This window comes from Galeopterus variegatus, unplaced genomic scaffold, assembly GCF_000696425.1.
Source record: "Galeopterus variegatus unplaced genomic scaffold, G_variegatus-3.0.2 Scaffold775, whole genome shotgun sequence".
Taxonomy (NCBI): domain Eukaryota; kingdom Metazoa; phylum Chordata; class Mammalia; order Dermoptera; family Cynocephalidae; genus Galeopterus; species Galeopterus variegatus.
The window spans coordinates 1,496-8,042 of NW_007726886.1; positions in this window are offsets into that span (position 1 = coordinate 1,496).

Sequence of the window (6,547 nt, forward strand, 5' to 3'; positions counted from 1 at the left end):
TAAACTAAAAATAAAATAATTTTAGGCATACAAAAGTAACCAAGACAGTATGGAAAATTTATAATAGAAATTAGTCCACTTAATTTAGTTCCTCTATCTTAAAGCATCCAAGGGATGAATTTGCAGGAAAATGTCACCCTGGAAGTAGTACAGGGAGAAGGCTGCTCTAAATTATAAAACACCAAGTAATTATTGACCTTCGGATATCCCTGGCTTTACTCCTCTCTGTATCTGCATGAAACCATCTCCTTTTTTGTTTAAATAATACCAGAGAAACAGTCCTGCAACCAGAAAGGCAGCTGATGTGGACAAAACCTGGAAAAAGGAGGGAAGAAATAGATGAGGGAGCCTAGAGACTCAGATCCCTTTGCATTTACCTTCACCTTGATCCGCCTGAATTCAAACCCATTTGAAGCTCCTTTTCTCTTGAAGGTGGGGTAATTCTGAGTAGGCATCCAATGACCTCTTGGTGATCATGACCTTACAGGCGTTGTGTGAGGAATCCTAAGAAAGATGTATTGAGTCTATACTACTTTTCAGTTCCTCCTATAGTCTAAGCAGTTATGCAATCTCCTAGGTCTGGGTTTCTTAAAATAATTTTCCTTCTTCCTTTTTTTTTTTTTTTTTTCCTTCTTCATGTTCCAACATTGCTTCTTTGATCAATTCCTTTTTGTTGAGGGACTTTGTTTAGCCATTCCTGTAGGGTCAGTCTGCTGGCAGCAAACTCTCTTATTTCGCCTTCATCTGAGAATTCCTTGATTTCTTCTTTATCTCTAGGGGATATCTGCACTTGATGTGTGATTCTGGGTTTACTTTCAGCATTCGAAAACTGTTGGGCTACTTCTTCCTGGCCCCTGTGGGTCTGATGAGAACTTTGTTGCCATTTGAATTGTTTTTCCTTTAAAGGTAGAATGTTGCCTCTCTCTTGCTACTGTTTATTTTTTCTTTAATTTTCAGAAATGTGAATATGGTATGCCTTGGCATAGATTTCTTTGGGCTTACCATGCTTGAATTCGTTCAGCTTCTTGAATCTGTATGTTACTGAATTTGGAAAATTTTCAGACATTATTCTTGAAATACATTTTAAGTTCCATCTTTTTGGCATAGATTTCTTTGGGCTTACCATGCTTGAATTCGTTCAGCTTCTTGAATCTGTATGTTGCTGAATTTGGAAAATTTTCAGACATTATTCTTGAAATACATTTTAAGTTCCATCTTTCTCTTCTCCTGGAACCCAATGACACAGTTAGATCTTTTGTTATAGTCCCACAAGTTACTGAGTATATTTATTTATTTATTAGTCTTTTTTCTCTCTGTTGTTCATATTGGGCAATTTTTATTGTTCTATTTTTAAGTTCACAATTCTTTCCTCTGTTCCACTGCTAAACATGTTTACTGATATTTTGTATTCCAGTTCTTATATCTTTTTGCATTCCTAAAATTTTCATTTGGTTCTTCTTATATCCTCTCTTTGTCTGCTGAGACTTTCTGTTTTTCATTTGTTCATAGTATGTTCATATTTCCTTAAAGTACTTTTTATTATGGTTGCTATAAAACCATTGTCAAATAGTGCCAGCATCTCTGACATCTCTGTATTGGCAACTCTTGATGGTCTTCACTCACTTTTCTCTTTCAGGCTGAAATGTTCCTGGTTCTGATATAAGTTTTTTGTTTGTTTGTTTGTTTTTATTGTATCCTGGATATTTTGAGAATTTAAGCTATGAGATTCTGAATCTTATTTAAGCTTTTTGTTTTAGTAGGCTTCCTCTGCTGATGATACCGTGCTGATAGGGAATGGGGACCACCACCTTGTTGCTATCAAGTGTGGCTAGAGGTCCAGTGATGTGGGTTGAATGTGTCCCCCAAAGGATCACATATTAGAGACTTAATCCCCACTCTGACAGTGTTAAGAGAGTGGGAAATCCTATTATGGTAATTAAAAAGTGGGTCCTTAAAGGGGTGATTAGAGTGTGCCCTTGTGAATGGATTGATCCATTTGTGGAGTAATGAGTGTGGTTCTGATGGTTTTACAAGGGCAGCAAGTGAGCAGGTTAGCTCTCTCTTGCTTAAGCCATTGCTATGCGATTCCCTGCATCACTATAGAGAGTCACCACCCACCAGAAACAAGGGGCTCACCAGATGTGTTCCCTGGACTTTGGACTTCCCAGCCTCCAAAACTATAAGAAATAAATTCAATTTTCTTATAAATTATCCAGTTTCAGGTATTCTGTTATAAGCAATGGAAATGGACTGATATTCAGGTTCCCCATTTGGCCATTTCTGAAGCAACAGAAATGGACTGATAGATCCAGGTTCCCTATTTAGACATTTCTGTTTTTTTTTTTTTTTTTCAATTTGTTTTTAATTTTACATACATTGGGGGTGCAATGTTGATTTCCAATAATTGTGTAAAATGTGTGGTTAGATCAATTTAGTTAGCTTATTCGTCATTACAATATGCAATCATTGTGTCTATTGACCAATTCCTCATTAGCTCCTTCCCCTCCGTTTTTCCACCTTCCGTTTCTAAAAGTTCAAGGTATTACTGTGATTGTTGTTTCTTTCTTTCTCTCTGTTTCTCTTTATTGTTCATTTGTTTATTTATGGATTCAGCTCCTGATTATGAGTGAGAACATGTGGTATTTCTCTTTCTGTACCTGGGTCATTTCACTTAGAATAATTTTCTCCAGGCTAATCCACATTGCTGCAAATGGTAGAATTTCATTCTTTTTTTATGGCTGAATAGTATTCTATTTTGTATATATACCACAATTTCCTTATCCAGTCATCCATGGATGGACATTTAAGTTGGTTCCATTGCCTAGCTAATGTAAGCAGAGCTACAATAAACATGGGAGTGCCATTTCTGAAACCTCATTTCAGGCACCCTATCCCCATTGCTGCTGGGTGGGATGAGTTCAAGCTCCCACTGGGCATCTCTGACACACTCTGGCTGGGAGTGGGAGGGGTGCCTCATTTTTGCTTCCCAGGTGGCCTTTATTGCCATGGTGATGGGAGGGCTCATTACTGTTGTGCAAGGGTGAAAGTCCTGGCTTCTATTAGGACTCCTCTGACAGTACCCCTGGGGTAGGAACAGTGGTTATTGTCCACAAGTTTTTTGTCTTGATAGTTTGCTCCTTTCCTGGTTCTTCTAGTAAGGTAAGTGACATTTTCTTGAGGTTTGTTGTGTCTCCACCCATTGATGTTTCTGAGATGCCAGCTTCTCTAGCACCAAGCCTCAGATATATGTGGTAAAAACAATAACAACAACAAACAAACAAAAAAGTAGGGAAAGCACTGTCCTATAGTTCCCCAGATCTTGAGGTATTAGCCAGTCTGCCTTTTTTTCTTGTCATTGTTTTATTTTTTGTTTGTTTGTTTTATATTTAATGTCCAGGGATTTTGTGGAAGGAATAGGGAGAACTGTGTCTACTCCATCTTGCCCTTGAACCAAAAATCAAAATTTGTCTTTTACAGTATTATAAAATATCCATCTTTATTCTGGTACCACTTCTTAACTTGATGACTACTTTTCTTTATATTGATATAGCCACAGAAACTTAGTTTTTTCTCAGAACTTTGAAGATTTTTTTTTGTTGTGACTATTCAGAAGCATTCTTTCTGTTTGTTTCATTTGTGTTTTCTTTCCCTGTTTCCACATTTCATTTGCTTTTAGAAACATTACTTTTTAGCTGCTACACAATTTTACTACAAAGTTCTCTGGATTTATATATTAATGTATTGACCTGCTTGATATCTACTGTTCTTGAATCTGAACATTTATATTTGTCAGCAATTCTGGAAATTCCTTGTCATCATCTCTTTAAATATTGCCCCTCTCTGATCTTATGTTCTTTTTCTAGAATTCCTCTTAGAAATATTAAAAAAAAAACCCTTTTCATTCTATATTCGATGTTTCTTAAATTTTCTAGCTCATTTAACATTTCTTTATTTCTCTGTACTCTGTTGTGAATGATTCCCACAGGTATAGCTAATATATCTTTAATTCTGTCTTCAGTTGTATCTGTTTAAGCTATTCTATATTCGATGTTTCTTAAATTTTCTAGCTCATTTAACATTTCTTTATTTCTCTGTACTGTGTTGTGAATGATTCCCACAGGTATAGCTAATATATCTTTAATTCTGTCTTCAGTTGTATCTGTTTAAGCTATGTACAGTGTTTTTTTATTTTAGTTATTTTATTTTCATTATTTCAGTTTGGTTCTTTTTTAAATGCACCTGTTCTCAACTCCAGTTCCTTGTTCTTTTCTTACAGTTTCAAGTTTTCTTTTCAGTCCTTATTTATTTTATAGTTTATTTCAAATACTATTTACATTAGCTCAAGTTCTTGGTCTGCTCATTTTTTCGTTTGTTGGTTTTGCAGACTCTTTCTCCTGGTGGATTTCTTCTCATGTGATTTGTAATTTTTAATCATGAGCTTCTTCTCAGTGGTGATGGTGCTTGTGCAGTTGTGTGAATTCCATGTGGCCAGGATTGAAGGTGGGTCCATGACTGTGACTCTCACAGGAATAGTTCTTATGATTATTTCTTAGAGTAATCCAAAAACTATTCTTAAGAAATTTTCTAGTGACAGCTTTTGTCTTTGCTTTTGTTTTCAACCAACTGCCCAGTCAGAGGCTTTTTTGTCATCTTTCTTCTCACCAGCGGGTAGATACTTGTTTCTAAAGCCCCTTCCTAGTGAGAGTGCAGGCCTTAGATGATTACAGAGTAATAAACCTGTCTAAAAGCCAGTTTTCTGCCTCATATGGATTCATGCCTTTGTCCCTTCTACATTAAATGTTTGGCCACTAGAACCGAAGGCCCTGTTACCAAACTAGATATTTGCTCTACGACACCAGCAACCCAGGTCTGGTATAAACTCACCAACATATTTACACCTCTTTGTTTCTAGTATCTGAAGATTTCCCTTACACTCGATTTCTTTTCTTTTCTTTCTTTCTCTCTCTCTCTCTCTTTCTTGTAAGCTCTGTTGTACATTTAAAAGATTTATTTCATTCAGCATTTCTATTTGTGGCAGAAATTTTTTTAGGTTATATGATTGCCTTTTTTTCAGAGCTGGAAGTGTTAAAATTAGTGTGTTTGTGGTTAAAATTGGTGCTAAAATTAGTGTGTTTGATATGTAGACCTTTTTATGTGTATTTATAACCAAATCTATATGTCTTTTCCTAAGAGAATCTATATTTTTTCTTTAAAAGTCAATTTCCAACATGAGATCAGAAAATCACTTATAAATTCTGCTTGTGTGATTTCATTATTTTATAACACACACTTTAATATATGTGTACTTATTTGGTATACGGTCAGAAGTGAAGCTCTTATTACAATATATTTTTTCAAAAGTAAACCAGGTTTCACAGAACCATTTATTAAATAACAGTTCTTTTCCTACTGATTTTAAAAACATATTCACCAAAAACTAAATGCTCACAATGGAACTTGTATAAATAACTTTGAAATTATTAGGAGAATTTGACAAATTGTTGTAAATATGAACTATTAAAAACTACTTTATTGGGAAAAAACTCCATTATAATGTTTTTAGGTTCAAATCTTGTCTTCTCAGTCTTATGTTTCAAAGTATTACAAGTGACCTTTATTGGGTGCTGAGCATTGATTTGAATATGTTGATGAAATCACTTGGCTTGCAAGATGTTTGATAGAAAATTGAAACCTTAAACTACCAACTGTGTTTGAACAGATGATGTTTTTCTCCCTAATACATCAATATTCATTAAACAGAAGTATGTGCCCGAAGTTCATGTATGAATAAAAATGAAATGGATTTTCTGAGTGCTTATATGTTAATCTCCATTTGGTCATCATTTCTCAATGCCATTATGATTTGTACTTTGTTCTTAAATATAAAAGAAGCAATTAAAATATTACAAAATCCCCATGAACTCTAAGGAACTTTTGTTCTCATTAATAGTCATCTTTAAACTAGAATTCTGTAGTTAGCTTTACAAACTTGCGTAATTGACTAATTCTAGGAACGTGTTCAATTCTTTCTATTTTCATCCTCTTATCTCCATAATTTTTCTCTCCAGATTATGGCTATCAAGTACGAATAGAGTAGATACTATGAAAAATAATTTAAGAAGACAAAAACAAAGTTCTTTGTAATATTTTACTTTGTGCTTTCTGTCTCTATTACAATAAACTATTTATGGTATGTATTTTTCAACGTGTCACACGTGAAGCATGATCAGCATTCCCTCCTGTACATGTCCCCTGTGACTGTTCCTACCTACTGTGACTCTAGATTCTCAATGGGACTTTTAGATCTTTGGTGTATGATCAGTCCTTTCTGGGCCCCCCTTTCTCTTTCCCCCAGCCTCCTCTTCCTCTCCTTCCCCTTCTCTTTCCCCCACATCTTCTTCCATCTATTTAATCCTTTGAAAGTGTATGAAGTTAAAGACAGACAGGTAAGGTACATGTTTATTTCACTGTGCATTAACTAGTCGATACATGTGCTTATTAAGGGGGAATGCATTTTAAAAATCAATCATCATGTGTTTTTTCTATT